Consider the following 16,533-nt stretch of genomic DNA (forward strand, 5'->3'; position numbering starts at 1 on the left):
TGTGGTTGTGATGTTGCTACCACAAGCCCGAAACTGTGTGGCAGACTCCTTTAGGGAAGAAACGGGGGCATTTCTTCTTTTCATCTTTCTTGATCTACTGTCTTTCCACCCACAGTGCTGTAGAGTTCTTTTTTTTTAAATGTTTAAGATAAGTGACGATAAATGATGAAATACGATTCCTAGCAAAGATATTAAATCTTGGAAAGCTTCAGCAAAATTAATTATTTCCATATTTGTATTTCTTTCTTTCTTTCTTTTTCAGTCCCGAGCAGATGTTGTTTAATTCATTTAGGCACTACCGGGTGTGATCAAGAATTGGAATGCTGGCTATGAGTAATATGTCCCCTGGGACCAAGTACAAAGTTTTGAATTAATCAATCGCTCCAATGGAAGAATATCTTGGAAAAGTTCCACCACCACAGCCAACTGACTTGAACTCTGGACAGCAAGGGTCTGAAGGCTGTACGTTCCCTGCGCTCAGGGGAACATCATCCCTATGGGTAGATGATAAAACAACACCCTTAGAGAGTTCAGAGCTAGAGGAAGAGTAGGATTCCCTGATTATATACCAGGAAGTGGGGGGCTCACTGTAGCGGAACTAAAATTACTTATTCACTTCACACAGACAGACAGAAATGCAGAGACCAGTCTTGGAGACCATAACTGAAATCCTTCAACTCCTGGTTATTTTGCTCGGGTTTAAGAGGAATCCTAGCAGACAGCAGCAGCACACATGTGCTTTGAGTTACAAATGCAAGTGTAGATCCTGCTGCAAAAGAAAAGCTGCTACAGATGCCTTTGCTAGGTGTGCAGAGCTATAGAAAATGTGGGGATTCTGGACTATAAAAAGTAATCCACTCCTTTCACTGGATTTTCTATGGTCTGCGTTTTCCTTTTTTGTTTTAGGTTTTTTTAACTAAGTGAGTCTAATCATTCCCGGTGGACACCAGCAGGATTAATAAAGCGCGGTGATATTAAAATCACCCAAGCACACTGTTTAGATCATTAAAATAGACCAACACAATCTACTAAGAGCTGTGAAAATGTTTTTTACTGCTGTTGTTGTTAGGCATTAACATCCTCGACACCTTCTACCACAATTCTCACATTTGGCTGAGACACCAGCCTGGGCTCTTTCAGCCGGATACCAGCTCACACCTCCTTCACAGTGATCTCCCACCTGCTGCCCACACCAGAGTTCTCACCAACGCCAAACCAGGCTCCAACCCACAGCTCTGCTCAGCTATAGTCAAGCACGACGCCACAATGTAAAAACAAAGGCTGCAACTTGTAGGAGACCTTGGCCTGAGAGCCGTGTGCCAGATGAGACAAGCTCTTCACTCCTTCAGTTTAAACACAGCCTGTTCCTCACGTGGCTCCTGCGCATTTAGAAACTCTACTGCCTAAATATGTAGGCTTGTGTAGTTTTTTCCTCCAAGTAAAGCTGAACCAGGATTGATACACGAAAGGCGAAGCCTGCAAGTTGCATGCAAATCAGATTCGTCAAAGAATGCCAGTCTATGTTTTTGTTAACAATATTTCTCAATATGCATCACAACAATAAAAAAGAATAAAAAAAGAGTTTGCATTGTATTCTCTTCCACAGTATGGACATAAACAACAACTGTACTCTCAAAGATGACACATGTACAACCTTGTACAGTACCACACATTTCTGTGAATTCCAGACAGCAGTGCGAGGTACAGTAAATGTGATTTTTAGCCAGAAGCAGTTCATGCAATCTACAGCCATTAGCAATGATAAAAATCGGCACATAATTCCTGGATCACAGAGAAAGCTGGAGTTTAACTGACTGTGTTGTGTTTTCATAGCACTATGGCATGAGTGGTGACCAAGCAAGCTGGCGGAGTCTCACCCGAGGGGCACTATAGATGTATAATTAACACAGCTCTAAACCGCTGCCTTCCCTGACAGTTACGTAAAGTTTTTAGCCATCCGACAAATGTCTGAAAAGAAAAAAGAAGAGAAAGACACTCCCAATAGTTTAATCAATTACATGCATGGTAAAATGGGCTCTGTGGGGCTGTTCATTGCACGCACTGAGCAAGCATGTTTGTGCCAGAGCAGGCTCTGCGATGCAATAACAACTAACAGATTATTCATGTCCTTCTCCATAAGTAATTAGAAAAGCCCACAGCAGACATGCTGAAAAGTGGAGGCACAAAAGGGCCCGAACAGAAAATAAAAGCACTTAAATAAAACAGTAAAAGTGTTTTCAAAATGTATTCACGTTCTACAGGAAGAAGGGTTCTGCAACGCAATATCTGTTCTGATCTCTTTTCATTGTGCGTTTTTAAATCAGGCAAACTGAAGAAGACAGGATTACAGTTAATAAACTCAGATCCCATGTATCAAATAAAAACAAGCTCAGCCATTTCATCCAGTGCCTTCTGAGGTTTGTTCTCTTGGCAAAACAGGGGGACTCGTGAACACATAATACGTAAGGTTTTGAAATTAAAAAGCAAGTTCACTTCAAGGCCTCACTCTTCATGTCCACTGACCTAAACATTTTTACCCCCTTTATTTATGAATCACGTATTCCCTTGTTTGTGGCCTCATCCACGGCTGTGCATGGTGCAAAACAGAATTCCAGTACTCAACACTATTTAACCTCATGCAAAACAGGTCAGCTACCACAATGCGAGCCTGCCACTGTGTCAGGGACAGCAACAGCCGTTCACAAACTCTGAGAGAGTCTCTCAGCACTCACAGCCTGCTCTACGCTCAGTATAAAACACAACGAACTAACTAACATGCCTTCCTCCACACTGACGGGGAGTCTAACTAACATGCCTTCCTCTGCACTGACGGGGAGTCTAACTAACATGCCTTCCTCCGCACTGACGGGGATTCTAACTAACATGCCTTCCTCCGCACTGACGGGGAGTCTAACTAACATGCCTTCCTCCGCACTGACGGGGAGTCTAACTAACATAGCAATTTCACCCATTCCAGGTTTTAATATGTGCTTGATTAGCCACACTGTACAGGTAACAAGCTCAGGTGTGTCTTATTAAACTCAGCAAAACCAGGAATGGATCAAACTGCTATGCAATGTTGGAGTAGATAGATTTATTCACATGTTTTCTTCTGTGCCAATGCTTAATACAAGTCCAGGTGTATAGATTGATAAACAGGTGGCCAAATGAGGCAGGCTGCACTGTCAGTGTTTTAACACAACCTACAAACCTTGTGGAAACCCAGTTTAAGAAAGCTGTACGATATCAGTAAGTCTCAGACACAAACATTTAAATACCCTCCAGTATTTTAATATTAATTAGGTTATTTGCATTTGGAACGAGAATTTCTCAGGCTAAAAGAAAACTACATGGAAACACACACAACCCGAAAGCACTACAAATGGAGTGAGAAAAAGCTTTTTCCATTATTAATCGCACTGCCACTATAAAGCAGGCTGCCCATTGACAGAGCCTACACACAGACGGCTGTGTGCAGCTGGAGGAATAATGCTTTCTTCTAGCCAGCTGAAAGCATGTGCTTCATCATAGCTGAGGTAGCTGGCAATGGAAAAAAGCATTCCCATGTCACATGGCATTCATGATGCAGAAAGGGCCACACCTGGACTCTCCCCTACAAATTACATTATAGAACAGATTTAGTGGAAACCGCAATACCACATGGAAATGACCCTAAACTGACTGAAATCAGATCGGACTCTGAAACGTTGCTTTCCTAACACCTTGCATATATCGGTGCCCAGTGTGTTTGTCCGTTTAGTTGTTTTTTGTTTCATATTGGCACAGAGAGCAGGTGATTAAAAGTGTTTAGTGTCAGCATGGAGCTGTCACTTACACATGAAGCGTGTGGGTGATCCTTCAGACACTTCCATTGAGAACACTCTGTTTTCTTGCTCTTTTCCGACAGAATCAGCTCGGGCTCCTGTCCGATTTTGCTCCACATTAAAATTGTTTTTTTATACAGTATTAATGTTTCAAACCTAGAAATGAACAACTCAGGATGTTTTTGGAAAATTGTTATCAACATCCTTGGTGGTTAGTCTTAGGAAAATATATATAAGAGATAGATAATCACTTAGCTCATGTGTTAGCTTACACATTAATTTATTAAAATGTGTCACCTAACTGTTGTAAATAGCATTTCAGTACATTGAGAGATAGAGGAGGGGTCATTATTAATATATTCTGTTGACATATTATAAAGAAGCAAATTGGGTACAGCTTATTTATTTATTTATTTATACTTTATTAAGCGGGTTTGTAGGGAGCGTCCCTGAGGTACAGTATGTAAACACAGACACACGGGTAGCAAAAAACAACTAATCGCATACCCGCTGTCTATTTAATACATCCAATACTGCGTAGAGCAGCTTCTGACTTCGTCACATTTCTATTACACGTGTATAAAAAAGGGATCCGAAAAAGAGAAAATAAAGGACAAGAGTACTTCTACTAAGTTGCTAGTAGCGCAAGCAAATGATGCTGGAAACATTGTGTCGCCGTACAGTATACACAGTGAATAGGACCCTGGGTGTATGCTTGTTAATGTGATGGATACATGCCATTTGTAACTGTTTAACACAGCGTACAGTCTGTAGACTGTGTTACTCTGATGATCGGTTCAGAACCGTGCGGGCACAGCGTACAGTCTGTGTTACTTTGTACAATTGTACATGAAATCGCATGCTGCACCGAAAAACTCTGCAGTTAAATAACAACTTATTTTAATAATGCACTCTTGTATTTAGAAACGGACAGGTGTAATCATAAAAAGAAAACGGACATCAGCGTTGTGATTATTATTATTATTATTATTATTATTATTATTATTATTATTATGACAAGGCAAGCCATTCCATAAACACACCGACCAATCACCCGTCATGAACACACACACAGACACACACTAACTTTCAGCGCCTATACCTGACACTGACAGAAAACAGTTTAACCTCTCGTTATCTCCACAGAAAACAAAAGTTTTAAAAATGTTTGTATATACATCCTAGAATGGTAACCAGACATAAACATACCAACGAAAATGTACCCCTTTTTAAAGTAAATATTGACAACTCTCCCAAGACTTGCACCCAATAAGCAATCCACATCAACGCTAGTATTTAAGGCCGGTGTCGTTGAGCCTGCATCTCACTCGCTGCTTCAGTGCAATGCATGCCGTTTATGTGTGTACGAGCAAGAATACAGGACCGTGCATTATTATTGAATTGAGTGTCTCGGGTTGACACTCTCACGCTCTCCTTCCTTCCCTCCCTCCCTCTATCTCGCTCTCTCTCTCTCTCCCTTCTTCCTAGTCCCAGTATGCAGCAGCATTCATCATCGTTCTATTTTGGTTACTCACCCTTTTCTCTCCCTCGATCCCTTGCTCGCTATAGATGCACTGTATCAATGGCTCCTATGGATACACTGTGACATTAACGCACTCTCACTCACGTTGATACACAGTTGCTATTTTTAGGAAACTGACAACCTCGCAGGCAGCAGGCAGGCTGAACGGGAGAGGAGGACCAGCCCCTTGTCACAGCGTGACTCCGCCCTCCCCCTTCGCAGCCCTTTGCATGGATCCTTCCGCCGCAGCGCCCGATCACTCACACACAGCCAATGTCATCGAGCTGGCTGCGCAGTAGCTAGTACCCAAGCCACAGGTCGAGCAGATTAACAACAATAACAATTACACCGTTGCCTGGCTTTTTTACAATTTCCTTTGCAATTAAAGAAAATATTTGTGTTTTGTTTTTTTGTAAAAGAGGGGCCCGCTTAGGAATAGTAACAAAGAAAGTGTACTTCATAGCTGTCAAATGACGTCAGTCACTCGGAGGTAAAGCGGTTTATGTGGAAAGGCCAAGTTTGGTTGTGTCTGATGAAAATCAAAACTTTATCGTTTTCTTTTCTTTTCTTTTTCATTTCCAAGTTATGACACCAAACCAGAATGCGGAAAGCATTATTTGTTGTTTTAAAAGTTTAAAAGTCACACACCCATTTATAATGTTAATAATTGCACTCATTTTTTTTTTTTTTGGCCGGCACTGTATTTCCTTAGATACCATTGACGTCATTCTGAAAGGCCAAGACAACAATAGGAGCGTGGGCAGTTGACAGACGGCAAGAAAAGCCAATCAACGTTCCCAAAGAGATGACGCTACCCAATGATGGTATCGAAGAGGCAGAACCAAAACTCACATGTGGCTACATCACGTGTTGTTGCAGTTGCTCCTGTCTGGATTTCAGGAGGGGTGTGGTGCCGTGTGTAGGATTGTTTTTACTGTGATTTAAAGTGATAAGGCCCATTTATTTGTTTTAAATGTATGGCTTCTGTTTTTCTGTTTTTATTAATTTCGTTTTTAGCTGTTTTTGAGTTATGTGTAAATCATTTTTTTCGGTGTTTTTGCTTTTTTTTTTACTGTATGTATTAAGTGTTTTCGGTTACTTTCGGGTTTTTTTTTCTGTCACAATATGTAGAGTAACTCGACAGTACTTAAACACTTTAATTTTACTTCATTTGGTTGCCTTCCACAACGAAATCCTTATGATCACAAGCATAATCTTCTGCGAGTTTTGTGTGTTTAGGTTTTTTTTACACATTTCTGTTTTAAATTCATCCTAACGAACTGGAAGATAGCTTTAAATCTAGCGAGCAAGAGCAACCCTCTGTTTCTTGTAATCTAATTTCCTGCAAGGGTGATACAATCCTCCAATGGAAATGTAGGAATTTGCTGCCTCTCAGTAGTTGGGGTGGGTTTAAGTGTTCAGAACGAATCAATACGAGATACAAGTCAGGAAGCAGGGACATTGCCCAACTGCATGGCACAAAGTTTTTTTTGCAGTTTTTTTTTTTTTTTCACTGGGAAAGGGGTGAAGTACCATGGGGCTGACATTGCTGGATGAGATGTGTGAGAGGGATGAAGATGGCAGTGTTAACTCCTTGGATGCTAGTATGGGTGTATGTTTATAGGAAGCAGAGAATAGCAGTAGACAGAAAACAGAGCATAACCTAAATAGTAAGTGATGAACAGCTGAACCACTTTCTATAATTACATGATGGTTATTTCTGAAGATGCCAGAATTACATCAGACTGTGATGGGTTTATCTCATTATCACTTACAGTTCAGATTAGATTATCTTGGATTATGCACAGACAGCGAGATGAATGGGACCATGGAAAATTATATTTATGGTAGCAAGCATTCTTAACTGATTAATACATTTCTAAGCTTATACAGTAATGCACTTCTAATTTTTAGAAAGCCAACCCTAACCATAGCCCAGATTTGAATGCGTTTGACACTGGAGACCTAACCCAACGCCAGAAGAAAAAAACAGCTACAGTTGGAAGAGACCACAGCAGATCAGTACATGCCTACAACAGTCCCAACAGTGTGAGGCGGATCTCTACATTGTTGGGTCTTGTTCCAATTAGAGGAAAGGACCTTTTAGTCCTGCCAGTTGTTTTATCTGATTCAGTCTACACACAGAGTCGATCATATGAAAATGATTCTTGTAAAAGAAGCTCATTGTGTTAGGGGTGGCACACAGTGGTACTTTCCTCTTACTAGGCACCAGTCTTTTCCAGTGCCATGCACCTCTACCCATGCCACGCAGGTGATGACCCCACGGAATCGAACCTCTTCAGCCTGGCTGGCACCTCCTCTACCTTTCTCAGAATGACAGGCTGTAGCTCTGCGTGGGAAGCACACAGTCCTGCAGGAGCTGCGCGGCCGTCTCGCTGGTGATAACACGACCCAGCAGCTGTGCATGAGCAGACATGTATAAAGAGGAGCACAATGCAACAGGCATGTATAAAGAGGAGCAGCTGCATTGCCTTTTAAGTGCAGTCTAACAGCACTCCAGTGACATCCACTGAAGGGTTACTGTAGTGGATTTTCAGATGGGGTATATTAGTAGCGCTACACAGGGAGCTCAACAAAGGAAGTGCCGTTGATTCATCCAGGCACACCCAGGCATGTTTCTCTTCATGCAAAGCTCAGTGAAAAAATCATTCTTACTTTTGGTTTTAAAATGATAAAAAAAGAGGCACACTTCAATTGCTTTTTTTTCTTCTTCAATGGAGATTTATTGTTCCTGTTTTCCTTTGTTTTTTTTTAATAAAAGTCTAATTATCACCTCTTGTTGGCACCAAAAAATGTGTTAACCGTGTTCTTCACTTCCTGAAATTGCAAAGCGTTGACACTAACTAGTACTTATATACAATTGGTAAAGCATAGCTATAGTGAAAGTGTGTGAATACACCACCATGCAAAAGGAGGGTTTGAACAGTGCATTTACTGTCCCACAAAAACAGTAGTTGCTGAGATCTCCAGTGGGTTATTCAAGTTATTCAAGGAGCCGGAGATGTGCCCACATCACAGTCACAATTGTTGTTTTGTTTGCTTGTAGAAGGTGTTTCCTGATTAGCGTTTCTTGTTAATAGCAGCATTGCAGTGTATGCGTGTGTTGCTCTCAGTGGTTTAATCTTATCATGAATGCATTTGCTAGTAAACACAGATCCAACTTGATTTGGACTCTGAATGTGTTCATGCCACGAGTCCCCTTATAAACGTTTCCCACAGTGAAAGAACAACAAAGTGTAATAAAGCACAGTGAAAGCAGGGTAAAGCATAGGCAAGCATTGTAAAGCACAGTGAAAGCAGGGTAAAGCACAGGCAAGCATTGTAAAGCACAGTGAAAGCAGGGTAAAGCATAGGCAAGCATTGTAAAGCACAGTGAAAGCAGGGTAAAGCATATGCAAGCATTGTAAAGCACAGTGAAAGCAGGGTAAAGCACAGGCAAGCATTGTAAGCATTGAAACATTCCTTTTGTTTCCTGACAGCATTAGTTCCATAGCATTGAACCATCCCACAAATTGTGATGTCTTCTATAGTGTGGTCATTTCTGTTAAAATGTCTGGCGACAGGAAAGGTAGAGGTGTTAATTCGTATACTTCTCAGATGTTCCACGAAGCGATCAGCCAAGCGTCGTTTTGTTTCACCAATATATAGCTTGTTACATTTGATGCAGCCAATGCAATATACAATTCCTTTACTAATGCAAGTAAAAGTATCATGGATAGTAAATGAGGATTTTGCTCCCTTAACTACTGTGTTGCTGTGAATGTATTTACAAGTAGCACAGCGTGACCTATTGCATGGAAACGTACCCTTAAGACTGTCCAGATTGGGTCGAATGTTACTGTGGACCAGATGCTCTCTTAGATTTTTGTCTCTTCTGTATGACATTAGAGGAGGGTTATTGAAAACAGGAGCTGTAGAAGGATCATCTTGAAGAATGCTCAAATTTCTTTGTATGATGTGTTGTACTTTTTTGGTCATAGGATGATATGTAAGAACAAGGGGAATACGATTGTTGGTATTCTGTGTTTTGGTTTTGTACAAGGCATCCTTTCTGTTTATTGTTGATACACTTTACTGAGCTTCTTTAAGTATAGTGTCTGGAAAACCACAGTTTCTGAAAAATGCACACGTCATTTGTTTTATCCAAAAAAATCACTATCATCACTGCAAATGCTTCTCAGTCTTAGTAATTGAGAGTATGTATTTTTTATCTAACAGTTAATAAAACTTTATGAACAACAATTCTGACTTGTTTGTTATCATGTTGTGTCAATAGGGGCTCCAAAGCCATTCTTAGCACTATAAACAGCCAAGACAAGAATCTTCTGTTATCAGAAATCCATGCACGCTCATTACTGTACATTCTGTGCTTGCTGTATATTGGGGCACTAGGGACTGTACCAGCTGCTGCTCCCTGTACTGTACAACGCACAGCCATGTGTCAGTGCTGAACTGCACAGCCATGCACAGCAATGCACAGCCATGCTGTTCAGACCCATACTACCTGTACTGCACAACGCTGTACTGCACAACCCCTTGCTCAGCCATAGTTCTCCCTGTGTTTACTGGTCCCAGCTAACGCAATAAGCTCCAAACCCTTTTTAGCTTGTTAAGTTTTTAAGCAAGTGCATGCCTCCTCCTCCTCCTGGTGCAAAGTGTCTCACCTGTTCCTCTGGTCGTACAAATGCCTTCACAGAACCTGCTGGTATTGATGGAGCTCGCAGTGCTGTATGACATCCAGTGCTCTCTCTCTCTCTCTCTCTCTCTCTCTCTCTCTCACTCTCTTACTTCAAAGCCAGACCAGCTGGCTTTGGACAGCTTCCTTCTCGCCCCTGAGAGCCTGACTTCACACCCTGTGCCTCCTCTCTCGTTGCTCTGTCTCTCTGTCAGGGTGGATAAGGGTGACAGCAGTTTGAAGGATCGGATCCCAGATGCACGTAGACATCCTGGGCATGCGTTGTGTGACAGTCTCTGGCTCAGGGGCTTGCTGGACCAGCCGCAGCTGTCACTCATCTGATGGAAGGTTTTTTATTTTTTTATTATTATTAATATTAGACCGAGATGGAAGCAACGGAGGGCAAATATCGGATGACATTTCGCATTTGATTGACGGATCTGCCTCAGAGCTGGGAAACCCACCTCTTTTCTAGTCTATCTGCAGTCGTTGATTTGAATGTTTGAAGGATCTGGATATTAGAATCACCATAAATCCTAAATATGAAGACGCAAGCCCAGCTCATATCGTAAACATCTAAGTGCATCGAATGAAGATTGTGGCTCAATCTTGAGTACAATTCAGAGAAATGAAAGCTGTGTAAAGCATAGACACCCGTGATAAAAGAATAGTATTGTAAATCTGATAAAGAATGGTATAACAAAACATGGTTAGACATTATAAATGTACACAAATATTCATTCACGGCTGGACATATTTGTATTTTTATTGTTGATAATGTCATAACAGCAATAATACCCAGCTCAGCTTCGTCTTGGCTCTGCTACTGTATGTCTGCTGCATCGGGTGTTATTGCTTTGACATCTCTAGCTGCTTGATCTTGTATGTTGACAGTAAAACGAACCACTTGAATATGTTGTGAATCTGTGTCCTGCAGCCGCACAGAGGATCCGCTGAGAGGAGGAGGCAGTCGATTCCTATCGCGTTCTTAACCTGTGTCATCTCTGCGTTTTATTATTTCTTTTTCGAGAAGCCAGCTGAACCAATTCACTTGATCTTTGCAGCTCTTATTAATATAATAAATCAGAACCGGAATTCATGTGTTTTTAAAGTGCAGGTGCGTCACAGGGAGTAAAGAAAGCGTTGAGAGGTACAATTTGGTGAACTGGAAAAACAAATGTGCAAATTTGGGGAAAATAATATATTTTTTCCTGCTCAATGTTTCGTTATTATAGTTAATTATGATTCTAATGTGTCTTATTTTAATTTTTTGTAAATAACTGAAGTGTGGAGAGCCAAGGACTTTTTTTTTTACCATGACATTTAGAAAGTTAACTGCATTGGGAAATGAATAGAGAATACAGAGTTTAGAAAATACCAAGTTGTCGCTGTGCACATTTCAACACAGCATTACATGTCTGTACCAGAGCTAAAAATAACAGCAGTGTCTCACACAGCAGGGCGCAGCTCTCTCATTACTGAGGGTAATTAACACTAGCCATGCTCTGCCAGCTTCGGGTGGCACAGTCTTTTATTACTGACGTGCTTTTCCAAGGCGTTGTATGTGTGTGTGTGTGGGAGGGGAGGTGGGGGCACAAACTGACTGAGAGGTTGTCAAGTTACTGCATCGAGGGGTCAATTCAATCCCTCTAAACAGCTTTAACCCTAAACATGACATTTTGTAAGAGAAGTCTGTATCTTCTGTTAAGTCTTAATCCCCCCTTTTAAACAGAAGTATGACTTTTACCATACCGAGCTCATAAAAAATTTAACAAGGTCAGAAATGATCTACTTTCTCATCATTATTCATCGTGCCCTTAGTTTCAGGTATTATTTCATTAATCTTATATACAGTAAGATGGCCTCTTTAATAATTCAGCCTGGCATTTTTTTTGTCAGGTAACATTAGGTCATATTTCTGTATGGCTGAATGCCAATTAAAATGACTTAAAGACTGAGCTACTATAACACAGATACGCTCCTATGCTTCCAGGCTACAATGGCTGTTAGAGCCAGCCTGTTCTCTCCTGGGCCCACACTGCCTTCTCCCAGCCAGCACAGACAATGACTTCCTGAGAACAGGAGCCCCCACGTCCTCACAGTGCTCAGCTGGGGTCCTTGTGTTTAAGATCGAACCTCTGGAATTCTTCTTCTGCTGTCTGTCTGTCTCTTTGGTTATGCCACATCCAGTATAACCTGCTGCTGTTGTTTGATTGTAATATTATAGGAATAATACTAAAACCCATGTGAAGTGGTTTTATACAGTATGTACAGAGACCAAGCATTCAGTCCACATGTGCCGCATTCTGTAGTAGTGCTGCCACCACCAATCACAATGGCATCCATTCCATAGATTTCTGGAGTAAGTGCAAGCCGTTTCCATGGTGTCAAAATGATTGCACACTGTTTTTTCTTCTAAAGTCCCTGTGCATGTTGAGCAGTGTATTGCGATGGACACGTTTGTAATGACACGTATTACACAAATCAATAGTTTCATGTGTTTTACCTTGGCTTAGCTGAGGAGCCGGGGAGTGCAGACAAATCAGTAGAAATCCAAGAAACACATCAGCAGATCCCTGCCGCTGCGCAGGCAACCCAAGGCCCTTTTCATTCCCAATGTCATTCCACTCCAACCATGAACACGACATGCAGTCAGATTGCCTTGTAAGGAAATTGGCGACGATCGTCCCCTGGATAGCAGTGGTAAGGCTTGTAGGGTTATTGCATTCTGGTCCATCAGCAGGGGTCAAGTGCTCCAGCACTTCAAGAAATCAACTGCTAATAACACAAAAAAAAGGTATAAGAACACAATAACAACAGGCTGGTCTTCAGTAACTTCTGCTAGACCGAAGAACTGTGTGAATACCAGCTTCAGTCACTTCTTACACGTGGCATAGATAATGAGTTCAAACCATGAGATCCCCAATGCAAGATGTCAGTAGTTGACCTCAATATGGTGGCAGCAGTGGGATGCTTAGCCTATTACTAGTGAAGGTAGATTCCCTCTTCAGCAGGGGGATGTGAAAGGGGTGCTTTCTCAGATCACCAAAGCTTAGTTGACTTTAACCACAGGCCAGTGCTGTAGCATGACGCATTCCTGTCTCAGTCAGAAGCTTATAGAAGAGGTTATAAACATTTGCCATTAAAGTACAGAGAGGATTGTACCAGAACATTAGCAGCGAACATCCAGGTACGAGTCCCGTACTGTAACTAGCTAGCTTTGCATTCATTCATCAGATAAGATCACACATAAACGCCAATTTGAGGTGTCTGTACACACAGGACTCTTATTCTGAGGCTTTGTACACACATGATTCTTATTCTGAGGCTCTGTACACACAAGACTCTTATTCTGAGGTTCTGTACACAACGACTCTTATTCTGAGGTGTCTGTACACACAGGACTCTTATTCTGAGGCTCTGTACACACAGGATTCTGTACGTTGTGAAGCTGGATTGTACAGGAATGATTCGTACAATGTAACAGCAGGATTAGTTGGCAGAGCTGTCCAGATGTATTTAGATTTTGAATTTAATTCCAGGTTCTCTCTGGCACCTTATTCTAACACCATGCCTCTGCCAGGTGTCAAGCCCTTTGAAATGTAAGCCAATCAATTCTAATAACTGTGCATGCCAGGTGAGTCTGTTTGGCAACCTTTCTTTGCTGTTGGCACAACAGTTTTTCGTTACTGTAGCAATGTGGCAGCTGGAGGTTATTTAACACTTTTGGATTAGTCTTGTAGATTCACACATGGAAAAGTATTGCAGTTTAACAACAGCAAAAGGTGTGTTTACCTAGCTGAACAGTAGAGCACAATAAGCACAGCTGCAGTTTAGTTCCAATTCGCTTATTGTAGTTGCAGTGCGATTATACCTCCTATTTCAGCTGCTGTAGTGAACTGCAGTCTGCTGTTTTGTTTTTGTCTGCGTTGAATGCAGTTTCACAATCGCAGTCTTCCGTGCATCAGCATACAAAAACAATACGACACCTAGACTAGTGTGTCGGTTTAAGGAGGCAGCGTGGTCCAGTGGTTAAAGTCCAGGGCTTATAACCAAAAGGTCACCGGTTCAAATCCCACCTCTGCCACTGACTGACTCACTGTGTGACCCTGAGCAAGTCACTTAACCTCCTTGTGCTCCGTCCTGCGGATGAGATGTTAAATCAATGTTCTATTGTAAGTGACTCTGCGTATAATGTAGAGTTCACAGCCTACCTCTGTAAAGCGCTTTGTGATGGTGGTCCACTATGAAAGGCGCTATATAAATATTTTATTATTAACAGTATGCAGAGTGCATGCAACACAAAGATGTGGTTACGTTCCTATCCCTTTTCCGCTTGTAAAGTTACAGCATAAAAACACACTTTTGTCAATGTCTGTCTACCTACATTTCTTTAGGTAGAATATGAAAGAGTCTCAAATCACAGGCAAATGATAAACTGGACTAGACAACAGTGGTGGGGAGGAGATGAATGATATAAAAACGAATCCAATCCTTTTTTTCTAATGCAAGCACGACCACTTTTAAAAGGAGAGACTGATCCCGCGTCTGCTCTGACGAGCCTGGCATCACTGTGAAGGAAACGCTGATGGAATAGCTGGTGGGGCGAGGCTGTGCTGGCCAGGCACTGTAAATACCACTCCACTTTTATACCCTGCTATAAAAGAACTTCCAGACAGCCGCTGGGCAGGGTCCTGCCAGGGTAACAGCTCTCTTTCCCGTCTCTCTTTGGAACTGAACTCAGAGCAGGACGTTGTCCTCAGAAGAAGAAAGAATGATGATGCACTGGATTTTTTTATTCTGTCGAGCACCCAGCCTGATTTGTTTCATTCATGTTTGTAGAATGTTACAACAACAGCTTTGTTCCATTACTGTGCAAATGTGGCTGTAACTGTGCACTCTTCACATGGTTATACTATGCATTTACCATGCTTTGCCCAGCTTTAGTAAACTATTATAAGGGTAAATTATTATTGTGTTGCCTTGCAGTTTGAGTAGCGTGTGTCCGGTACTCACGTGCCCCTCTCTCAGTCGGCGATGCTGATCCCAGGCTGTGGAGAGCTGTCTTCCCGAGGTCTTACACTACAGGCCTGATCTCAGGATAATCTTCTCTGCACTTACACTGCAGTCCTGATCTCAGGATGATCTTCACTCTGCACTTACACTGCAGTCCTGATCTCAGGATGGTCTTCACTCTGCACTTACACTACAGGCCTGATCTCAGGATAATCTTCTCTGCACTTACACTGCAGTCCTGATCTCAGGATGATCTTCACTCTGCACTTACACTGCAGTCCTGATCTCAGGATGATCTTCATTCTGCACTTACACTGCAGTCCTGATCTCAGGATGGTCTTCACTCTGCACTTACACTGCAGTCCTGATCTCAGGATGGTCTTCACTCTGCACTTACACTGCAGTCCTGATCTCAGGATGGTCTTCACTCTGCACTTACACTGCAGTCCTGATCTCAGGATGATCTTCATTCTGCACTTACACTGCAGGCCTGATCTCAGGATGATCTTCACTCTGCACTTACACTGCAGTCCTGATCTCAGGATGATCTTCACTCTGCACTTACACTGCAGGCCTGATCTCAGGATGGTCTTCACTCTGCATTACTCCAGTCCTGAGATTAGATTGGATTCTGGGAGCCAGTAGGCTGAAATCATTGAGTTGAAAAGGACAATAAAAAAATCCTCAATAGGTATTGCTTAAGGATAAGAGTGTTAAAAAACTCAGATACAGATGCCACTAATATTACTCCTCTCTACTCTCTCTCTTGCCATGTGTTCAGGAACTTCTTTTTCTGATGCACACTCATTTTTCAGTTTTCCCCCATGTTTTTCCCATGGTTGTACTTTGCATTTACATAGCTTACCATGGCTTGCAATGTTGTTTATTTTTGATATGCTTTGAAATACCTCTCTGGGATTTACAATGCTTACCTATGGGAACTGACTAACCGTGGTGAGGGCAGAGTGTGACTGCTGCAAATAAAGGTTCCATATAATGACACTGTGCACGACGCAGTTGTTTTTAGAAGAATAATTACAATAGGATGAGTGGGGTTGTGCTGTAGTAACGGAATCTCTATTCCAGTTCTGATTGGTTTATACAATCTTGAGTATGGCATACTGGGTAAGAGTGTCTGCTAAGAAATAAATAAGAAGAAGAAGAAGAAGAAGAAGAAGAAGAAGAAGAAGAAGAAGAAGAAGAAGAAGAAGAAAGTTAGAAAGTAATCGTATTGAATTTCATGCAACTACAGTGAAGTCAAACTTTTAATTACAATCGGCTGTTGCTCGTACCTCTTTGTTGCATGTTCACTGCAGACCTAGCGGAACAGTGAAGACAATGTCATTATTCAGGAATTACCCACAATGGGGGTGTTACATTTGTTATCCCATCTTTCCAGTCTCTCCAGATGTGTCAGGCTTTGTTTCTTATCCGTAGTTCTCTTTTATTTCAAGCTGTCTTCTCCTCGTCCTGTT

General features: G+C 41.8%; 1 protein-coding gene across 10 annotated transcripts in view; it reads right to left on the minus strand.

The window, feature by feature from the left end:
• The window catches only part of LOC117427978 (myocyte-specific enhancer factor 2A-like), a 100,635-nt gene extending 90,390 nt beyond the window's left edge, over positions 1 to 10,245 (minus strand). For 2 of the 10 annotated variants that reach the window (XM_058999199.1, XM_058999196.1), the window contains exon 1: positions 5,360 to 5,561. The gene's annotated coding sequence lies outside the window, so the exon portion shown is untranslated. Of the gene's footprint in view, positions 1 to 5,359; positions 5,562 to 10,031 lie in introns of those variants that run through there. The other 8 variants (XM_058999203.1, XM_058999201.1, XM_058999202.1 and 5 more) reach the window with 5 other exon arrangements.
• Positions 10,246 to 16,533: the final 6,288 nt, after the last annotated feature.

The sequence above is a fragment of the Acipenser ruthenus genome, chromosome 24, assembly GCF_902713425.1.
Source record: "Acipenser ruthenus chromosome 24, fAciRut3.2 maternal haplotype, whole genome shotgun sequence".
Taxonomy (NCBI): domain Eukaryota; kingdom Metazoa; phylum Chordata; class Actinopteri; order Acipenseriformes; family Acipenseridae; genus Acipenser; species Acipenser ruthenus.